Source organism: Haliotis rubra, unplaced genomic scaffold (assembly GCF_003918875.1).
Source record: "Haliotis rubra isolate DU_JTF1 unplaced genomic scaffold, ASM391887v1 Scf316, whole genome shotgun sequence".
Classification (NCBI taxonomy): domain Eukaryota; kingdom Metazoa; phylum Mollusca; class Gastropoda; order Lepetellida; family Haliotidae; genus Haliotis; species Haliotis rubra.
The window spans coordinates 554,132-578,093 of record NW_025766987.1 but is presented as its reverse complement, the minus strand read 5'-3'; the positions used below and the strand labels follow the sequence as shown (position 1 = coordinate 578,093).

The 23,962-nt window shown below is 39.4% G+C and overlaps 1 long non-coding RNA gene across 1 annotated transcript; it reads left to right on the top strand.

Annotated features, from left to right (window-relative positions):
- The first annotated feature begins 17,590 nt into the window (after nucleotides 1–17,590).
- On the top strand, nucleotides 17,591–22,924 carry LOC124283462. The gene is made up of 3 exons (XR_006900350.1): nucleotides 17,591–17,677; nucleotides 20,068–20,072; nucleotides 22,913–22,924. It is a non-coding gene; the product is annotated as an uncharacterized LOC124283462 (long non-coding RNA).
- The last annotated feature ends 1,038 nt before the right edge of the window (nucleotides 22,925–23,962 follow it).

The following is a 23,962-nucleotide window of genomic DNA, read 5'->3' as shown; positions in this document are numbered from 1 at the left end:
GCCACAACCTATTGTTGACAAAGATATGTTCTTCAGATGGGGAGAACTTGACCAATGTCATCCTTGATCAGAGTATTAAGCATTCAGCAAAGTGTTAAACTACCGACAGGGCCCCATCACACACAGCGATCAAAGCACTAAGGTAATCGTAAATAACATACCTTAACGTGTACCTACGACCATCGTAGCTTTAGTGACATCGCGTTGCGGAAGGGGATCAGAATTTAATCTCAAGAACTATTTACTCGGAATTAATCTCCGTTCAAAACATTTGTGTGTGGTGTTGCATTGTCATATTGGAATTGGAGGCATGTACCATGAGCAGCCATTAATATACATATTAATTATAAATTTAAATCTCTATAATAAATGGCACTGTTAAGTTTTGTAAACATCGATTGGTTTACATTTCACTGAAGTGTCTACACACAGCTTGCCTTCCAGGAATCAGATAGTCATCAGAAAGCTCATATTGTAATTTTTAGACCTAACTTTTATGTTTCAATGCCGTAAACTGATTTTCCAAATTCTAACACAAATACATTGATCAAGTCAATATGTTTTCCCTCTTTACATCAATTGATATCTGCACTGTAGACTGCTGTAATTTTATCTCATAGTTTTTGTATGATGGTACATGTGTACTTTTATGTTATATTACACAAGCATGACTTCATCCAGTCATTGAAGTTTTATCTGTTATATGTGAAAAAACATAAATAAATGCATAGACGTATCTGCATGGAAGGATTATGGAGTTAAATTCGAATTTATGTCACACAAAAATATTTGATTTTAAACACATTTTCTATTATTATTATGTTTTACAGATTAAAGATAGTATTCAGCAGAGAGGGTTCGCGTGATCCTGGCACAGTCAGGCTGGTAAGGCTCATCATCAGCTCAGGGCCCTTGCCCCCTCTACACGCAGCCCAGACAGCGAATGGGACTTCTCCCAGGAAACGCTGCCTAGTCGAACCCACCGAGGACTTTCCGAGAATATGAAGGCTCCCCAACACTGCAGCCATCTGCATTACCCAGAGGGTCAGAAGGGCTGTACTGCCGGTGGAGAACCCGGGCACTCTCCTGATCTGCGCCAAGAGATCAGTAGGTACCAAACCCAGGGCACCGAGAACACTTGGGATGCAAGCGAGACATTTCAAAGGCGAGGTCCACATATTTATCATGCTTTTCCTGAATCTTGTCAATCACATTCCTGTCAAAAGGACAGTATTATTATGCGATATTTATATAGCGCACATATCCAGGCAACTAGTCAATCTCAACGGCACATCGTGTTATCAATCTCAACTCTTGCACCGAGTTATTGTGGCTTTCCCACCCTTACGAGGTACCCATTCACAGCTGGGTGGACTGGTACACATAGTCACAGTACTTTGTCCACGTTCACTCCACGTTGCTGTACCCGCAACTAGGTGTTTGCACGTATTCATGTGGCCACCATCTGGTCATATACCAACGGATTCGTGGGTTCTTTTAAGTGCACAGGGTTATGTACTGTACACTAGGGGTTGTGACAACATTGAGAGAGACTGCACACAAAGCTGACTCCAAGGTTTTTACACCCGGTCACAGGTGGGCTAGATCACGACACCTCAACCTCGCTGGATCACTAGCCTGGCGCCTTAGCCAGCTCGCCCACCGCGCCCCATTTTCTATGGCATGGTAATTCCTAACTAACACGCATTAAGCTACAGTTGTCTTTGAGAACTGTTGAATGAAAATCAGAATGAAAAGCTATAGATAGTATATGGTCTGTCATTGTAAATATATGTAACATAATGTTACCAAAACAAGAAAATACAACTGTACATATGTCATGTAATTCTATCATACACATCATCTTGGGTAGTCAGTATGATTTTGTGTTTGTTGAGACAAATTTCTGTAATTTACTATTATTTTAAGAGCTTTAGCTGTTGTTAAACCTTTGTAAGAAATGAATCAATAAATTAAGCCATAGATTATGACTCACAGCACTGACTGATGGGCACATTTCAAAAGGATAAATTATAGTGGGTCATCCCTTTTATTTCAAACTATGATGACTGGAATTTCTGCTGCAATCCACCAACTGCATGGATGATAGGTGTATGGTACATTAAGTACACATAAAAAATATAGTGTTAGAATTTAAAGACAAAATGAAATTAAATGTGAGAGGAACTGCTGATCAAAACGTAATATTTATATTTGTAACCAAATGTTACATTCTACACGGTATTTCTTCTAATGTCAGGGATGTGTTTTAATTACGAATTGCTAATCTAAAAATCACCGCAAAGCATGTGGTAGTTAAAGGTTTTTCATCGTAAACGATCGGTTTTTCAATGAAGGTGCTGCAGAGCAACGCGTGAGCTGGACTCTGTCTTTACATATAGCAAGTTGTTGCACCGCACATTGAGTCTGGAACCAGACCGGAAGCGAGACGTTGGACCATCGCTCACAACATTTCAAAAGGAAAGTTATCGCCCTTTAGAACACAAAGATCGCAAATATCGCCCATTGCATTGTCCTTGACATGTCACGTAACACGTGATCAGATATTGTACCCGTTTGATGCACACGTGTCCTCAGGTTGTGAATTGTCCGTCTACTGCATCACATGGCACAGCCAGTCGTCTGGCCAGCCTGGAGCATGCCCATTGCACGTTCACCCTTTGACAGATGTGGCATGAGAATTGTTCAATTCACAAGGATTGTTCACATGTTTTTTCTTATCACCAGCAAATTCAGATGTGTTGGTGGTCAGGTCACAAAACAGCAAGCTGAAATGGGCGGATGTGCCAGGTTAAACCTGGCCATTATGGTATTCGGCAAGATTAACTACTTTGTACAACCCGAGAAAACAATATGAGAATTGCTGGACTTTCTCATTTAATAACATCTTTGTAAAATTTGGTGGTAAAACATATCCACAGGAAGTAGGCTAGGCATACCAACGGGCACCAATTGTGCTCCCCTCTTTGCGGATCTGTTTCTTCATGCATATCAATCAGGATGTCTACTTGGGTTGGCACAATGAAAACAAGGCCATTTGGTCAAAGAGCTTAACTTAAGAATTGGGTACATCGGTGGTTTGATATCGTTCAATAACCATCAAATTTTCAATTCCCTTCCACCCTTAACTTTCATTGGTGGAGAAATTCCGACATTATTGTGTTATAAACCAAAATGTAAAACAGTATGTATTAAGAAATGTCAAACATGACATGCCGTTTCGTTGACAGAGGCGACAGAAGAATCTGATGTCACCAGTCTCCTACTTCCAAGCTGTGTGTCATGCGTTCACAATTTTGATATTTCACAAAACACAATAAGTGCCAGCAGCATCAGTGAGTGAGTGAATTTGGCTTTACGCCACTTTAAGCAATATTCCAGCACTGTCACGACGGGAACACCAGAAATGGGCTTCACACATTGTACCCATGTGGGGAATCGAACCCGGGTCTTCGGCGGGTAGAGGGAACGCTTTAACCTCTAGGCTACCCCACCGCCCCTCCAGCAGAATCAGAGAAGGGACACTGGACTCATCTAACTTGAGCCAACTTTGATTTCACTATTAATCGAATATTAATGGGATGATATCATCATCATCATCATCACATCATAACACATTTGTAATGGGCTGGTATCCATGCAGTCCATGCTCAAAGCGCAGATAGAATGTAACAAATTACACAATGATATTTGAAAAGGCTATCCTGAACAAATGTGTTTTTAACTGGGATTTGAATGTGAAAAAGTCAGTACAGTCCCTGGGATTCTGTGGAATGATATGCTACATTGCATAACATAATCATCCAATCTATCATCACTTTACGCAATGCTCTGAATCACCAATATATCTGGTTCAGATACAATTTAGGATGAGGTTGAACGCATTAACTCAATAAATTATATGACTGACAATCACATGCACATTATCCTTTTCACGCTTACCTGCATTTAATTATGAAACATATCTGTCATCCACACAAGGCCATATGATGTGAAAAACCGCAGAGGGAATAGTTTCATTTTGTCTGAAAAGGACATTTCTTCGGATTCATTACCAGGGATATAATATAAATTTTTAAAGTTCTTAAACAAATTACTGAATTTGTATATCAACATATCTACTGATGGTAAAACGTTAAGCAACCCCGTATGTACATGTTGATTTCTTCGTAGGTAATTAGATTTGAACCTAATGCGGTTGCACATGAAAAGATACATGAACACTTCATTCAAACAGACCAACAGAATGAGACCAGATATCATACTGCAAGTGGATAGTGAAATCTGCGAAGGCACTCGCGACTTGCACAATACAAGTTTGATGACTGGTCTTGTACACGTCATTACACTGCAAACACGACACGGAACAGGATCCCAGATGCTTCACGATGGCAGATGATAGGCATGAGGGAAGCAGGCATGTCCCTGAGACAAATTTCGGGGCACTTCCACGTTAGTTAGTCAGTGGTCGGCAGACTGTTATCCAAACACAGAGTGACAGGTGATGTGAAGGACAGACCTCGTCATGGTCGACCTAGGAAGACCGGTGCACGTGACGATCGTCGTTTGGTTAAAATTGGGGAAAGATAATCCTTTTCATTCAGCAAACCAGTTGCGTCAAGAGTGGCCACAAGCAACAGGCGTCAACGTGTCCCGTGAGTTAGTGAATAAACGTCTTGTGGCCGCTGGATTAAGTGCTCGAAGACCCTTAAAACGCCCACGTCTGACATCTAGGCATATGCAAGACCGATTGCTCTGGGATAGACAACGTCAAAACTGGAACATTCGAACTTGGCGACGAGTAATTTGGACTGATGAGTCACGCTACAATTTGTACTTCGCTGACGGTCGTTTACGTTTCAGACGGGCAGCCAAGGATGTGCTGAACCCAAAGTGTGTCCTTCCTACTGTCGCTGGGGACAGTTCCTCCATAATGGTATGGGGTGGATTCACTTATGACGAGAAGGTCAAGGTTGTCCAAGGAACAATCACAGGGGTAAAGTATTGCAATCAGATTATTGAAAACACAGTTATTTCTTTCCTTCACGCAGATCCTGTCACAGCATTCATCTACCAAGATGACAATGCTCGTCCACATCGTGCTATTGTTGTTCAGGAAGCCAAACAAGACCACATAATTGAGTCCCTTCCTTGGCCAAGTCAGAGTCCTGATCTCAACACGATAGAGCATGTACGGCATGACATCGGTAGACAAGTAAACCGTCGTGATCAACCTCTGACCAACTTACAAGAGCTTAAAATTGCTGTGAGATTTATGCGTAATGCCTGAAAGATGTCAACAGCCGAGGTGGTTACACCCATTACTGAGGGTCATTATGTCCATTTTGACTTGTCAAAACTGTGTCATCAAACAGACAATAGTTAACAGTTTGTGCTCAACACTCACATATCCCACCATATAACAGGTCTGCAGAGCCAGGGCACTCTTTTTGTTAGAATTGTCGAATTCAACATTTCAAAAGGGAATCAAATACACCCAGAAACTATATGATTAATTCTACCTCATTTTTAGCTAAGTATTTAGTTGTGAATCAATATCGGAATGAACTAGAGTATTATTGCACACAAAAAAGTACAATATCTCCCATTGTCAGTGGGACAAAGGGGTACAAGATGTAAACACTGTTTCCAGTCTCTCAAGCAGTAAAATTACTGGAATTTTGCAAAACGTGTATTCAAACATCTCTAGCACGCACGCACTGTCACTCATTCACTCACTCGCCTCCGCAATGTTGTGGGGAGTTTCATAATGGGGAAAAGTCACTGTGGCATTTTGTTGTAGCACATTGCATACATGTATAGGTTTCTTAATCTTAGCATTATTGTCCTCCTGAGAGGGTACGTAAGTCCCAATTTTGGTAAATTTAGGCTTGCCACGTTTTTAATCGTCAATCTATGGCCTGATTTCCGACGAAGGGATGGTGTAAATCCAACTAGGGTCCATCGAGTCCCTGGTATGGTGATCAACCTTCAGTTATTGGCGATTTATAGCGTGATGTTGATTTAATTACTAGTTTTACATAATATCTGTGATATTCTAGTTGTTTTACTGTCCTTCGTCGGCAGGTTTTAAATATACATATATTTCATTTCAATATCAAATGCGGCGTAAATTTACTCACTCAGTCAGTCAGTCACTCTTAATCTTAGCGTAGAACCTGGCACACATTATGAAATGATTGAATGCAGGCGACGTCCTATGTACTTTAATAATGATGTAGAGTGTTAATACAGTGGATAAAATGTCTAATAGTATAATAAAAAATCTGTTACTAAATCATGTGCTTGTGTGAACATTACCATCTACATTTCTCACGCCAAACATCATAGTAAATCGATGCTATCCAGATGTTCTGCATGAAACTGTGTGTTACGTGTGACTAGTTATCATATTATGTGGTTTACACGGTGTCATGAATAAACAATAATTACATGAATATTTCTATTATAGTATAATTGTAACACCTAATTCATATTTTGAAGGATCACTGGATTGTCTGGTCCAGACTCGATTATTTACAGACCGCCGCCATATGGCTGGAATATTGCTGAGTGTGGCGTAAACTAAACTCACTCACTCACTCATATTTTGAAAATACGTAGATTCAGTGAGGCTCATTGGCTCTAAATAAATCATAAATTGTGAATGCAACTGCAGCTCTATGATCACAGAAGAAACGTAATAAATTGTCTAACTGGTGTCATGATTGTCTCTCTATCAACATATGCAAATGCATTCTATTTTTCACTGCAACGTTCATTTATACGTCCAACGGCTTCCATTAAAATGAAGGCTCCAACATGACCCGTTATTAGTGTCCAGTTGAGATACACAAACGTCTCAGGTCCAACTTTGACAAAGAGAAGTCCACCAAGGAAAGGAAACAGTGTTATGCCAAGACTATTGGCCACAAAACAAAAGGATATGAGATGAGGATGAAGGGTGAGTACTTCTGAGGTTCTTGCCAAACATGCAGCAAGAAGTGGACCGGCACTCCCTCCCAACAAAGCTACGGCAATCCATAGTAGAATCTGGTTGTTGGCAAAAGCAGATACACACAGGGCAGTCCCTCCAAAGATCTCACCCAGCAGACAGACCACAATGAGCTGGGTGTGAGTCATGAACCGGAGTGATACTGTACTCAGGCTACGTGTTACGAGTGAGCTGATTGATATCAAAGATGTCATTGTCATCATGATTGTTTTGGCCATGTGTAGATCACTATGTACACCATAGACAGTAAGCATGGATGACAGGAAGACAGTTGACGCTCCAATCATGAAGAACATAAACAACAGACACACCACAAACATCTTCTGGCAGGATGTGTATCTGTCTGACTCTGATAAAGGGTTATATGGCGTTGTTCCATGGAAGTCTGCTTGACGCTCCTTGTTCCAGTAGTAGAACTGAGCCAGCCCACTCGGTAGGATGAACATGCTACAGATGAAATATACCCACTGCACATGCGAAGAGTCTTTGGTAAATCCATAATCCAAAGTTTGGACCAGAAAGCTCTCATTGGCCTCAATGGTTTCAAGCCAGACTTCAGAATGATTGTGACCTTTATAAACTGGTATCAAAGTGTTGAGTTCCGATCTGACAGCTAGGAACGGTTTGGCTATAAGTGGAACTTGAATTGCTGCCAAGGAAGATGCACATATGATGAACTGAAAAGCACCCCCTTTCTTTTCCCATAGTTGACTTCCAGCCTGCATTGTATCTGAAAGTAACACAATCGTCATTACAATTTCTTTATTCCAAATTACTGTCCTCCAGAATGGGTACGTAAGTCCCGAAATATTCAAAGGAAATTTAAATTTACCAGATTTTTTAATGTAGTATTTTTGTCATTTTTATTTGGGGTAAATTTGATTACAATCACCAGCTCCTGAAAGGTTGATATAAATCCGGTTAGGGTCCATGCAGGTAGCAAAAGTACAGTAAGTTCCCATGTTCCCTAGCATGGTGGCCAGCCTTCAGTTTCTAGTAATCTATAGCCTGTTCTTATATTGTTCTGTTGTCTAAAGTGATACATTTTTATGATGGCATACTGGTTGTAAGTTAAGAGCTGCAATTCTCTAGTAGTTTTACAGTCCTTCGATGACAGGTTTTTACTGTCTAAATTTATTGATTTCAATATTGATCTAAAATATATTTTTCTCGTCACAACATGACGCTAAAATGTAACTTACTCACCCACTCTTTATTACAAATATTATTATTTTATCAAAAGAATGAATGATGAGTTGGTACAAAGGGATCTGATGTTACATCAAACTCCTATTGTGATAAAGGAGGAATGCATCAGAAGAAAACGCTTGGTTTAATAAAGTTATAAATATGTACAGAATAAGTGAGTGAGTGAGTGAGTTTAGTTTTACGCCGCACTCAGCAATATTCGAGTTATATGGCGGCGGTCTGTAAATAATCGAGTCTGGACCAGATAATCCAGTGATCAACAGCATGAGCATCGATCTGCGCAATTGGGAACCGATGACATGTGTCAACCAAGTCAGCGAGCCTGACTACCCGATCCCGTTAATCGCCTCTTAAGACAAGCATAGTCGCCTTTTGTGGCAAGCATGGGTTGCTGAAGACCTATTCTACCCCGGATCTTCACGGGTCGTACAGAATAAGGTGTACATACAGCTCTCAGTTGATCCTCTCGACATTCCATATATGCAGACCAGGATATACATGCATGGCAGTGACAGGACTAGGGGTATTGCTATCATGACTGCACATCCAAGTATGAGTGTGATCCCTAGCTGAAGATGGGTGGAGAATCTGGTCGCAAGGGCACCCGAGAGAACACTCCCTGCTACAGCACCGAGTCCAAATACCAGGAACAGATAGGTGAGCGAGTCCAGGTCTGTCTGCAGCAACAGCTGAAGATCTAGGAGGGTCGTTCCCAGGATGCAATCACTGATACCCTACAACAACAAGGAAACAACGAGGAACTGACAAATTAGCCGTGCACATTATTCAATTTAGGGTTTGTTTCTCAGACACCAATTTCAGATTTTTATTATCCATGTGGATTAATAGCAACAGTCTTGTGAAAACGGTCTGTTTATGCAGTTGAAGATTCAAACATGTCAATATTTATCAGAACAGTTTTTGATCCAGTTGCTTAAAAGTTTGAGTAATCTACCTGTGCTTTAGACTGTGAAACATAATTTACATGATATTTTCATGAGTATTATGAATTTCATTTCCTATCAGTTCTTCAGAGTGTTTGGTTGCAAGGTATTTGTTCGAGACATATCTGCACCTTTTTGCCAGGTATCTTGATGAATGTTTAGACGTACTCACCTTGTAATGAAAAGCCCCAAACAACCAAAGTGTTTGGATTAATTTAGATCGAAGAGTAGGCAGCTCTGTCATCCTTAGTTTGAAAACAAAAAACGTCCTTTTAAAATAAGGGATCAATATTGAATATATAGTTGGGGTATGGGGTGATTTGGGTTTGAAATCAGACCTCTTATGCCCAATTACATTTCACAACTTAAACATGTTAATCAAAAGCAGAAAATAAGAGCACGGCTCAGTTATACCCTCGCCCAGCGTCAGCTGAACGACAATTAATAATGATTATTCTTGACAAAAATAAAAGTTTTGTATCAAATTTTGCACTGCACGTTTCTTTTTAACAAGGAAGTCATTACCTAAATCTGTAAAACTTCTAGTAAATCCTTATAAAGGTATTGGTTGAACAACTTTGATGTGGGTCTTTTTCTCGACGCCAAGAGATGTAATTTCTGATACTTTTCGATTAATTAAAAATATGAAAGTATAGCTTTGAACTGCACCTCTATTGATATGGAGGTCTATAGCGAAATTCCATAACAATCAATTCAAATGTGCTCATGTGATTGGTTGAACAAAAATTGAGTTTTAAAGTTCAAAATAAGTAATGTGACGCAACTCTTTCAAAGATTAGATAGGCGCAATTCACCGCACCTCCTCTCCTTTAGATAATAAAGCTGAGAACTGGGAAAATATGAGGTTATTGGTTGAACAAACGGTTCTAAGTTCTAAAAGTTCTTGAGCTTTTCTTTTGTTTGCTTTGGATTTTGTGTGTGGTGTGTGTGTGTGTGTGTGTGGTGGGGTTGGGGGTTGTTGTTGTTGTTAAATTGTTTTGTTTTTGGCTGTTTGGGTTTGTTTTGTGTGTTTTGGGGATTGTTGTTTTTTTGTTTTCTTTGCTGTGTTATTTTTAAAAAGCAATCCGAATAATATATTTCATGTTATTGCTTGAACTAAAATGTCTTCGGATGAACGGACGGACGTTATTCCTTTGGATACAAAAGAGTAATGAACTGTTTTCTAGGAATAAGTGCAAAACACTGTAAAGCAGCACCTTCATTGTGCTTCGAATATAATAGAAATTGATTCGCCCCTGCATGTGTGGGGATAGAGTGCTCATGTTGCGGCATATATACACATATTTTCGCGAACACATAGGACCATCACTTTTTTATTGTGATTCATAAACATGTGTTAATGATATAGTCAGATTCATACCTTTGCCAGAAAGATGCATGAAAAGGGCAACTGTATTACCTTCTACAAAAAAAAGTATGAGCAAGAAAACTATTTCACCGTGTTCCTACTTTCAGTACTGACTGACAGCAAAGTATATTATGTATATAATATCCAACATGTTCATAAAACTCGAAAGGTTTGAAGTTATATGATCTGGAACGAAACTGAGAAAATAATATCAGACCGGCGACTTTGTAATTTCAGTAAAGATTCAAGCCATGAGCAAAATGATTATTTCACCCTTTGGTTTTATTGTTACTTTACCTGTATCTCGCTGTAAATAAAATTAATTTGTCTCAAATATTTGATCAATGGTAAATATTTAAATTAAAAACGCCCCAGAAAGAGTCTTATTCAACCCCTATTGACCCATTTTAGTTTTTCTCAACATATATAAAGCTATTTTTAACTGATAAGCAACAGAAATTATACCATTCAACTTATTTTATCATACGTGTGAATTTCATTTGAAAATAACTAAATGAGCTTCAGTACTTTGAAACAACCTTCACTTCCTCGGCACAAGCTAACAACTGTTTGTAATTACAAACATGAAAAGGGCATGTTATTGCAAATCCAACTTGTATCCCCGGAATTCATTGTATTCGTTGATTATTATACAAAATGACATTATAGTCACAGATTACAGTTTAGAACACTGCAGATAGATAGATCCATTAAGGACTCACCTTATAAGGAACGTCTGGCTCCAACCCTGGCTTACTCTGCCTTTAGATACCACAGCTAACCACCAGGTACCAGTCCCCAACGAATGAACCTTGAAAATGTCGAACATTGAATAAAAAATAAATTCATTATTCCCAGAATGCAATTTCAGACAGGGCCTACTTCACGATGATTGTATATACATGCCATTGATTTTTTTCCTACATGTCTGTCGAACTAACAAGTGAAATAATGCATTTATATGTAAATGCACATTTCTTTCAGATTTATTTCGATTAACACCAGTATTATTTTGTCTGTCGACATTTAATGAATTTACGCTTTACACATAATTAATTTTTCATAAATATAAATATGCTTTTTGATATGACTGAGTGAGCTAAAATTTATTGTCACAGCCATCTGGTGACTATGAAAACTGTATACTCATTAAAATAGACTTAACGATGTAAATACCTGTCAGCACAGGATAGTAAAACAACTATGATATCACAGATATGGATTTGAAAATAGCATATATCGCAAAAGTGGTATAACTATTGAAGACAATACAAACGGGCTATAGATCGCAAGCAACTGACGGTAGTAAAACAGCAAGATTTTGGTATGGTCTACAATATCATTACGCCACGAAGGAGGAAATTTGGTCAAATGTATCCAAACGTGTCTACAGAGATGATTAAGGCAAGTACTTCGGTATCTGATAGTAGATATTGGCATCAACCGCCGTAGTATTTTCAGATTTGTTAGTTAATAATTTGTCATAATATTCAAGATGGTGAACAGCACATTCCTTAGTTGTCAATTTGTCACTCTCTTTAAGATGGTGAACAGCAGATTTTGAACGTTTGTTTTTATTCTCTAAAATGTACGTGAATTAATTTGGAAGACATAGTGCACCCAAGACTGGTATATGTAGGCACGGTGTTTGTAGCCACGTCGTGCCTTGGCACCAGTTATCGTAACATTATTAAAGTTATGAAAGTTTAGCCCATTTGAATCGTCTCCGATGAAGCAGGGCTTTGGTAGCTTTGAAGGTCGGATTGTCGACGAACTGATTCAGGTGAGCATTTCACGAGTGCCCAGTTCATTTAAACACAGTCACCTTAGAGGAATATACCGACGTTTCAACAAGGAAACACGTTTCTACTGTTGGACGTTATTTTCAGGATGGGGAGTCCGCCTTGGCTTATCGCTCTGGTCAAGAAGTCCTAAATGGAACTCCGGACACAGCAGTTGACTCTATGTAAGAAGCAAACTTCAAAAAAATATAAATGACATGTTTTGCCAGTGATACACCATCTGTGACGGGTTGGAAGGTAAGAGTTGTCACACAGCTGAAGAAGACTACCTGCAAGATAGATGTTCACTGTGTCAACCGCTGAATCAATCATTCATTTATACCTTGGGAAAATGCACAGTTTGTCAAAAGAAATTGAAATTCTTGCAGACCTGGAAGGACTTAAATAGCTAAAGTCATCAGTTGTTCGAGACAAGAAATTTCGAGTGCTGTTGAGCCACAAAAAATGTGAAAGGCTATATCAAAAAGGCAAATCTCAAACCAAAGAACATGACAAGTTTTGCCAGCGATGCATCATCTGTGATGGTTGGGAAGCAAACAGCAGCGGTCACACATCATAATAAAAACAATCCTGTAAGAAGGATGTTCACTGTCTCAACCACCGAATCATTCATTATTTCATGAACTTTTGATGTGTCTCTTTGAGTATTACCATTGCAACCAGTTCGATCAACAACCTTGAGCAAATGCAAAATGTGACAAAAGAAAATATAAGCTCTGAATCAAGTGATGCCATGCCAGTCACGTAGGCAGTGCATACCTTGAAGATTCGACAATGCGCACTTTTCATGGAGATGCTGAGCTTTGTTAAAAGTGCATGTTCTTTCATTATGTTCTTAGCTATAATTTAAGTTTACTGGTAGCTAGAGAGCATTATACCAAATCAATAATACAACATTCCATGACTGATGCAATCTATATGGTTATATGTTATGTTTATGTGTTGTAATATTGAATAACTATTTTCTAAACAATTATTATAATACTACAATTATATATAATATTATAGTGTGACTTCATTGTTGGCGGGGCGGTGGGGTAGCCTAGTGGTTAAAGCACTCGCTCGTCACGCCGAAGACCCGGGTTCGACTCCCAATGGGTACAATATGTGAAGCCGATTTCTGGTGTCCCCAGCTGTGATATTGTTGGAATATTGCTAAAAGCGGCGTAAAACCATGCTCACTCATTCATTATTGGCAATATCCAAAAGGCTAATATATATATATGTACATGTATTAGCATGTATTGTCGGAACTGGCAGACCAATTCAATTGGATGCAGACCAAATTCTCCTTGAGTGGAATTAAATGAAGGAAGTCTCCTCTGAAGATGTAGACAATATCTCATCTTCAGGCATTCTCAAACACTGACAAGCCTCAAGCCACATCTGGATATGCTGTGTCAATGCAGAAACTGCTAAGTGTCCAATACGACCATCATCCTCTCTGCATCAGGGGTAAGTTAGGTGTTATCAAATGTGCAGCCGGTGGTTACAGACCGCAGAAACAGACAAAGTGAGACGAAATACAAATTATATTAGATGAAGAGGTTGATGCCTCAGCTGACTGAAACAATGTGTTCCCAAGATGGGGATTTTTCAACTCTTTATAAGATGGTATCAGGGATATTTGAGAACAGAATCATTAATTAGATTAAACAGCTTACTTCCAGAGGAAGAATGAGGACAATATTTATAGATACATAACTTCTTTGTTTTGGTGACGTCACCACTTGCTTGACAACGACATTAGAATCTATGTCGAAACATCGCCTGTACAGAATTTAGAAGCTGAATATCCACAAAAAATTCCTCATTCTTCATCTCCTCAACTTCTAGAATGCCAATCAAAAACGTTTCTTCCAGAGCAACTGACTTCGGGTCGGTGTCCCAAATATGGTTGGATTATTGCTGAAACAAAACTCACTCACTTAAGTCACTTGACTCACTCATCAACTAAAAGAGGGGTCACTGGTATTATATATGTGAAACAAACTTCCGTATAATGATGTGTATATTGTGTATAATGATGATTTGGAGATATAACATGAAAAGCGCTATAATGTCATTTTCATCAAAATGGCGATATTGACCATGGAACAATATTGAGCGATGTTCATCTTGATTTCAATGTTATAATATGCAAAGTTCCTCATCCCCAGACCATCAACCAAATTCAACACAATACGACTTTCATCGCCTGTGCAATCCACTCTGTTCACGAATCTCTTCGGTGTAATATAGCGATAATCACATCGCGACATGTCGAACCAGCTACAGCTCAGTTATTTCAACCCGTCTGCTAATCCACTACATGTATACAGGGAGCATAGTTCTAATAGTAGTACAATTTTAAGTAACGTGACGCTCCACGTCTAGTCTCTGAACACATTTTACCGAAAACATGGTTCCTGAATTATATTTCACAAAATATGATTAAAAGGAGCACAGTGACTTTCGTCACTTCCGGAAACTGTGGTAATCTAGACCTGCCACATTTGGTGTATGGGGATATGTTTGTTTCAGGATCTGTAAAACACTAATGCCCATATAGCATAACATACAAACTGCATTAGCCCATACAGAACAATCATTTACCATCACACACCAGTTACCTACCTTTGCGAATATTTACAAAATTGTCTTGTAAATCTCATCTCAAATTGTAAGTGACTTGTAAGTCTCATCTTTATAAGACATTTACAAGCTTGTAAATCTAGACTTATTTTGCATGTTTGTAATTGTTTGCATATCCAGTCTGAAATGAATAGGCTTCCATCTGTAAAAGGCCTCTTTGTACCAATCAAGACCTAGACAAACTTATTCAATGAATAGTGAAGGTAGGAACACAAAGCGTGACGAGCCACGCGGCTGGTAACTGAGTGCACAGTCGTTGCCAGTGCATTTCCACAGAATGCATTATGTTTACGTGTACCATAAGTGAGAATACTGCCAAAGCCGTTACACATCGTCGAACTTGTGAGTGTAACTAACATAATAATCACAATAATATACTCAGCAGCAAAGAAAAACGTCAGTACGAATTCAAAATTGTATAGGCACTGTAATCAAATCATTAGAAATGGACATAATAAGCGGGTCGACCGCCACGAGCCACGAGCGGCAATAACTGAAGCACAGCGTCTATGCATGGAGGGAACCAATCGATTGATGAAGGCCATTGGCACCTGGAACCACACTCTGAGAAAGGCCTGGCGCAATAAATCAGCTGTGTTCGGCCTTGGTATGACATAATTCAGTCTCCTCTGAATTTCATCCCAAATATGTTCAATTGGGTTTAAATCAGGACTAAGATCGGGCCACTGCATAATGTTGACACCGTTCTGCTGGAGGAAGTCCCGTGTAGCTCTAGCAGGATGGGCCCAGGCGTTATCATGTTGGAAAATGTTGTTCCGGTGACGTGCGAAATGTGGTATGACGTGGGGTCTGAGAGCTTGGTCGATGTAGCGCACCGCTGTGATGCCGCCTCCTCTCCCTGGTCCAAGGTTCTGGAACACCACAGGACCAACTCTCTGGTTCAGGCCTATTCCACCCCATACCATGATGCTTGCACCTCCCCATGAGTCTCTTTCCATAACACATTGGTCTGAGTAACACTGGCCACGTCGTCGCCATATTCTTGTTCTGCCATCTGCACTTGATACGCAGTACCGACTCTCATCTGTTAACAGAACAGTTCTCCATTGCCTGTATCGCCAGTTTTGCTGTTGTTGGGCAAACTGTAGACGTTCACGCCGATGACGAAGGGTGAGGATAGGTCCACGGTAAGGTCTACGGCAATGGAGGTTCCCGCTGTTAAGACGTCGGCGTACTGTATCAGTACTGATTGGTCTTCCGTGTGTTCCCACAGTCTGGCGTGCTGTTTCGGATGCCTACATGAAGGGATTCTGTACATGCTGTCGCACAACATGGCGGTCTTGTCGTCTTGTGGTCACCCTTGGTCTGCCAGAACGGGGGCGATCATTTGTGGTGTTGGTGGTCCAAAAACGTTGCTGCAGCCTGTAGATGGTCCGAACGTTGACCTGGAAGTGATTGGCAACGGCTTGCGCAGTGTGGCCAGCTTCAACTCTGCCTTGCGCCTGGTTCCTCTGAGCTGTCGTGAGTCGCAGCATCCTGCTGACGTTGTAATGTGAATGTTTCAACCAGGTTTGGGGTGATTTTTACAGGACTGGTCCTTGTGAACAGCACGTGCAGCATGAGTTGCATGAAAAACATGGAGAACACCGTACCATCTCCGAGATCAGGTTGCGTTTTTGAGACCATTTCCTGGGTTCCATTCTGAGTTTGGGAAGGAAGGTCTTTGCTCAGGTAAAGTTGGAAATGTTGTCAAAAATATACAATCAAAACATTGCATGAGTTTACAGTTATCAGTTTCTGGGAAGGAAAAGTCCAAACTGACGTTTCTTTTGCTGCTTAGTATACATTTTATAACTGCTCCATTCAATGTTGAACTTGGTAGATATAAAAATGTACCACTTAATGAAAGAAAGTTTTAATTGTCCGAATTCTATACAGTGCTGAGCGTTTTAACCTTTTACAAATGTGACATGTTATATGCCCGGATTTGTACACTCTATGTTATGCTCAAAAAACTTCGTTTATTTATCAAACTATGCAATATGTACTTAAGCTGCCAAAACCTGCCATTCTATCTTAAGAAAGAGAACAGCTTTATACAATTCATGATTTGTGTTTAAACTTCATTCTAGTTTAAATCTATTGTACGGTTTAACTTCTAAAGTCTCTCGTAATTCCGTACGGAATGGCCCTATATAACATATTTTAATGAACTATATCTATTTATGTGTTTAGTTACTGTGTGAGGGGTGAGACACAAATAAACAATCTATCTTTTTAGATGCGGCATTAGCAGGGTGGAAGGAATTTTATAGGGGTGACTATTGAGGGGGAAACAACTATTGCGATAGCGATAGTCTATTGCAACGTACTATGGCGATAGCGATAGTCTATTGCAACATACTATTGCGATAGCGATAGTCTATTGCGACCAACTATTGCAATACTATTGCAATAGTTGTTTCTCCTTGAATTGTCTGATTTGAGGTCATTTCCCAGTTTATATGAAATAAAAACACAAGCTGAAGTAGTTTCAGTCTCTTTTCATAACTGACAAGAAACTTGAAACCCAGCTCAAGTTTGTTTTAAGAGGTAACAGGGCCGGATAACTCTAAATCAAAGTGAACGAATCAGGAACTTCCTTTATTTTGCGTTTTTGCATTTATCACCAGAAGTCATTACTAAACTATTGATAGTCACACATACTGTCGATGCATCGATAGTTTCTTCCGTCGATTAATTGCTATCGGAGACTCAACAATTGCAATTCATGTTCCATGCGTCTTTACAGCACTAGAATTTTATTAGCTGAATGACCTTGGACACCGGCGTCAGAGGGATTATTCTGTGAAATATTTGTGTGGCAGGTGGATCTGCCTTGCGTCTCACACGTTGTGTGAACAGGTACAGTTGTAACGTTGTAACACGACCAAACGCCATGACGTCATGATATCTATACAACATGCCCACCGAGAAGCAGCTGGCCACAGCTAATCATTCATCTAGATTATTAATGAGTCAATGATCATACGTTTTGCTATATACAAATATTCTTGGTACAACTTTTGGCACAAATGGGTCAATGAAACCATTTTCACACGTGCAAGACTTTATCATTCAACAGTAACCAGTAGATTTTGGCATCAAAGCGTAATTCAGAGAAAATACTTTGTACATTACGAGCAGCAAAGGTTGTTGCGAACACGCTCCGTCCGGTTGGGTTGGTAGGTTTGCTATTTATTATTCATATCGCCCCTGCTGCGTGGGACTTCGCTAATAGAAAGTAGAAAAGTTGGTCTGTCCTTGGCTCGACAATGTTCAAACAAACAAACAAACAAACTGGATGTCGAACCCTACCTTGCTTTCGTCCCTTCTCCTTAAGTACTGATCACCCTGCCAAAACAGCTACTTGGAATGGAGTAGTGAATAAGATCAGACATAGCTCATTTCACAATTATACACTGCATGAGGAAACTTGAAAACGTATTGTCATTCCAAACTTTTATAAAAATTCTTCACTACCGTAATATTATTTAAGAGCTCCCATATGTGGGTATTTTCTAAACAACCGACGTGATTAATAGGCACATTAAATATGACTTAATGAAAGCCTAACAATTGCTGCCACAGTTTTAAACTTAAGGCAACTTCTTTATTATTTGTGTGTTTGATTCTCCATCATAAGAGATAAATATTTCAATGTAAAAACAATGAAGCATCTTTTTACAAATGTTAATTTACAAAGGGGGTTAAAGTACTGTAAAATTATTGTCCTCCTGAGAGGGTACGTAAGTCCCACACCTTTCAAAGTAAAATGGAAATTTACCATATTGTAAACGTAGTATCTTTGTTCTTTTAACTGCCGGCTAAATGTTCCTACAATCGCCAGCGGATGAAGGGATGGTGTAAATCCAACTAGGGTCCATGCAGGTAGCAAAAGTAATGTAAGTCCCCATGTTCCTAGTATGGTGATCTACCTTCAGTTGTTGGCGATCTATAGCCCGTGTTTTATACTGTAGTGTCCTCTTTAATTGAAATGTCTGTGATTCTCTAGTATTTTTACTGTCCATCGTCGACAGGATTTAATCTTCAAAATGTTTCCACTTTTTATTGTATGGATTGTTTTCGTCACGATATGGCTGAGATATTGCCGATGTGACGTTAAATATTAACTCAATCACTTTTTATTATTTGAGTCAGTCAGTATTTAGGAATACAACAATCCATACATATGATGCATATGCAATCGTTACGCATCTGGGATTCCTACGCAAGACCAACGAAGCAAGCAAGTTACCGACCTTACTGTTTATAGCGTTGTACATGTCCGCTTGACGTTAAACATGTTTAACAATCAGACAGAACAAACAGAAACATGAATTTCATTAACCTATTCAGACAATGACCTACTTTTCAGCCGATCCGAATTTTCTCGTGTAAAAGTGAAAAGAGACACTACAAACAACTATGGTTACACTAAATTCTAATTCCTTGTTTCACGAGAAAATGGCATTTACAAGTTGGTTTCAATTTTAAAGTATAAATAAATCGTATTTCTATATTTTATGTCGATGTTTAGGCAGCATGTCGTTAACTAAGGCGTCACAGACTGCCCCTGTTTGAAGAGGTCGTACAATGATTGACAATTCATCTGGCTCATTGGTTACACCTGTTATGTGTGGATTTTTGCGCTTATTAATTGTATTTTGTAACTTACAATGTGATTGATATAATATCAAGTCCGTACCAGACCGCCAAACCTTTCTAGCGGCAGAGCCTCGTTCTGAGATTTCCACGATTTCCAGATTTTCGTTTGTCAGAGCACGCTGTGCGACAGAGAACGCTGCACGACGCAAGGATAAGAAGGGGCGTAGTGTTGCAATATACAAGTGATTAGATGTATCAAATAATACTGATTAATATTTATATATCTAGTTGTAAGAGTAGGTTTCAAAATTCTGTACTGGTTATTGCACTAAGTTGCGCAATAGGACGGAACCCAGTCAGCAAGAAACGAGACTGTTGTTTAATCAATGTTTTGACTTGAATGGAGCGGTGAAAGAGTGAGTAGTTGTAGTAACTTCTTTCACCAACCAAAGCTTGTCCTAAGAGGTGTTGTGTGGTCATGGCTCGCTGACTTGGTTGACATGTGTCATCATATTCCAGTTGCGTTGATCAATCACTGGTTGTCTGGTCAAGGCTTGATTATTAATAGACCGCCGCCATATTGATGGAATGTTGTTGACATAGAACCAACAAACAAACCGTGCTATTCAACTGCTTAGTTACATACCATTATCGATCTTCCATATAGCTGAAATATTGCTGAGTGCGGCGTAAAACTAAACTCACTCACTCACAAGTCAAAACATTGATTACTCAACAGGCTCGCTTCTTGCTGACTGGGTCCCGTCCTATTGCGAAACTTAGTACAATAACCAGTCCAGAAGTTTTGAGACCAACTCATTCAACTGAATACATAATTATTAATCAGTATTATTTGATACATCTAGGCACTTGTATATTGCAACACTACGCTCCTTCCAATCCTTGCAAACACTGACAGCGAGCTCTGACAAACAGAAACCTGGAAATCGTGGAAATCTCAAAACGAGGCTCTTCCGCTTGAAAGGGTTGGCGGTCTGGTACGGACTTGATATTATATCAATCACATTGTGTGTTACAGAACTACACCGAATAAGCGCACAGAACACATAACAGGTGTAACCAGTGAGCCAGATGGATTAATATTTTGAATCATTTTACGACCTCATCAAACAGGGGCAGTCTGTGACGTTTAGTTAAGGTCATGCTGCCTACACCTCACCATACAATATAGAAATACGATTTTATTAAAGTTTAAAATCAAAATTCATTTGTAAATACCATTTTCTTATGAAACAAGGAATTGGAATTCAGTGTAACCATGTTTGTGATGTCTATTTTCACGTTCACATGAGAAAATTAATTCGGATCGGCTGAAAAGTAGGTCATTGTCTGAATAGGCTAATGAGACTCATGTTTCGGTTTGTTAAACATACATCAGAGGACAGGACATAACACGCACCACTGCACCTGCGGATGTTTACGTAGCACTCGCTGTCCTTATTGTTTATTAAAAAACATGACTAACATGCATGTATTACCATAAAAAATAACAAAATTCAATGTCATTAAGTTAACGTTTTCTTCAAATCTACAAAACAGCCGCACTGCAATACGATCACTGCTGTGAGCAAATGACACAAATATAAGAAATAAATTAAATATGTTAAAAATAAAATGTAAAACATTACACTAAATATTTGTACATAAAAGGCATTAATCTGCCATAACCCTTTATGCAATCATGGAAGGATTTCTGTATATTCTTGGTATACTAAGTATTTAACACAAGTTGAATAAATATGATGTGGATTTTTCATAGGATTTTCACGACCCATCACAATGTCAGAATTCTGTCACAACACTTGATGTGTCCCACTATCCCACATGAGTGAGTAAGTTTAGTTTTACGCCGCTTTTAGCAATATTCCAGTAATATCACAGCGGGGAACACCAGAAATGGGCTTCACACATTGTACACTTGTGAGGAATCGAATCCTGGTCTTCGGCGTAACCGTGACGAGGGAACTCTTTAACCACTCGAGTTCGATTCCCCACATGAGTACAATGTGTGAAGCACATTTCCGCCGTGATATTACTCGAATATTTGCTAACAGCGATGTCAAACCGGACTCACTCACTAATATCGACCTGCTATGCAATGTTTGGTTCAGTTCTAGAGGGGAGTTGTGCCACAAAATGTCAAACATATTACTACTACAGACTGTAACATGGTAAACCATTCCAGCATGGTTGACCCCTACCACTTGTGCACACACTTAGGGAAATATTCATGTCAAGATAATCCAAAATGAAACACAAATCAAAAATATTTGATCGAAGTCTAATAAACAGTATGCAAAACACGATCACATATTATGTAAAAATATATACATACAAGCGAGTCCGGTAATTCTGCGCAGCTGCAATAGCGTACTTCCGTATCGAAGGTAAACATCGTCTGCTACCACATTTACGCTTGAAATCGGGACATTTCTACAAGGGACTGGCTTTTAATCACTAAAGGTAAATAAATAACAGTAATTGACAGATAAATTGACAGTTTATGAAAAATCGTTTTCTTCAGGCTTTTAAACATTTTTCTTCATTATTCATAATTTGATTTAATATGAAACACTCTTCCTCACATTGATGAAGTGATTTTTGAAAATAATCTGGCCCTAATACGCTTCCATACTTTGGATCTCCAACTGGATGTTATGCGCATCAGTTGCTGCGCAGAATTACCGGACAGCAAGCGATGTCGTCAGAACGCCGGCAAGGTCAACCGTATGGCATAATGCAACGTTAAAATCTTATAGTCGTCAATAAAACTTATATTTCTAGGTAAATATGATGCATACCAGCATGTTAAGTCACGTACACCCCCAAAAATAAGAGACGTTAGTTGCCGTGTTGCGATCGATGTGCTTAGGTGCGCGGAATTACCGGTCGCATTGTATATCTCTCATCCAATCTGCTGTAGCAACATTGATTAAAAATACATTCATACATGTACATATAAACGAATTCTTTGGTATCGATTTCAATAAGCAGTATGGAATTAATAATAACAATACCTGTAACGGAAACGTGATATAACATGTGCTTTAGGCCGTGTAACACATTAATTTATTATTGTGTCTAATTAAGCACAACACATATAATATGGTACGGAAATAGTGAATCCGACGTTAAACAACCAACCAACCATCCAACCAATCCAGATCGTTGGTGGTCACAACATCTAAGCTCATACTCACTACCGGTTGTATTGTGTTCCAGTTTGTTCATTGTTATCAAACAACTGACTGTAGAAGCTCGTCTTCCTACCACATTTGCATATCTGAAGTTGTTTCCGAGTATCACCAATATATTGTAAGAGAATATGGTTCGAGAATCGTCCCCTCACAATTGCAGTGTAATCAAACTTGAACGCCATGATAGTTCAGAGCACCAACTGCTTGTCATAAAATGGAGTGTTGGTCGTATTGGTTGCAGTATATGACACCATGGCTGACATGAATCGATGACTGGGGAGCGACAGGTCGTCGACGTGGGGTGAAGATGTCGGAAGAGAAGCAACAGCGGTTATTTCATTTGACAGCAGTATGCTGCTAAATGCCTTCCATTGGGCAACAGATGCACTTGTGGTTATGAAACTTTCAGAATACTGCTTATTCCTGTGTCCAGAGGCAGATATGCTTTGTTGGGCGTGACGCCATTGTGGCTCCTGCGGCATGTTGGTTGGTTTGTTGTTTAACGCCGCAATAAGCAATATTCCAGGCATCTGTCTGTAAATATTCGAGTCTGGAAATCATGACCATCGATCTATGCATTTTCGCTACGAAGACACGGGATCGGGCGATCAGGCTCGCTGGCTTGGTTGACACATGTCATCGGTTTCCAATTGCGCAGATCGATACTCATGCTGTTGATCACTGGATTGTCTGGTCCAGACTGGATTATTTACTGACCGCCGCCACATAGCTGGAATATTGCTGAGTGTGGCGTAAAACTAAACTCACTCACTCACTCACTCACTAGCTAAGAAGACACGTGTTAACCAAGAAGCGAGCTATGTGAAGGCACATGGAAGATACAGAAATGATACTTCAGTTTGACAGACCAAAACATAAATGAAATGGATGTGAGCAACACGTAAAAACATGGGTTTGTTCGTTCGAAATGAAATATGAGCCTTGTTTATCACATTTCGATAAACGTAACTGATCACCCTGAAAGAATGGCGTGCAACAAATCCAACCTCTTAGAAGGATGACAGGATGGGAAAGAATTGTCCATTCGAACAGGTTCTGAAGCATCTGAAAATAGGGCTAAAATAGGCGTGTATCACTGGTTTGTCCAAACTTGTTTATTTCCAATCCATCGTAAAATTGCT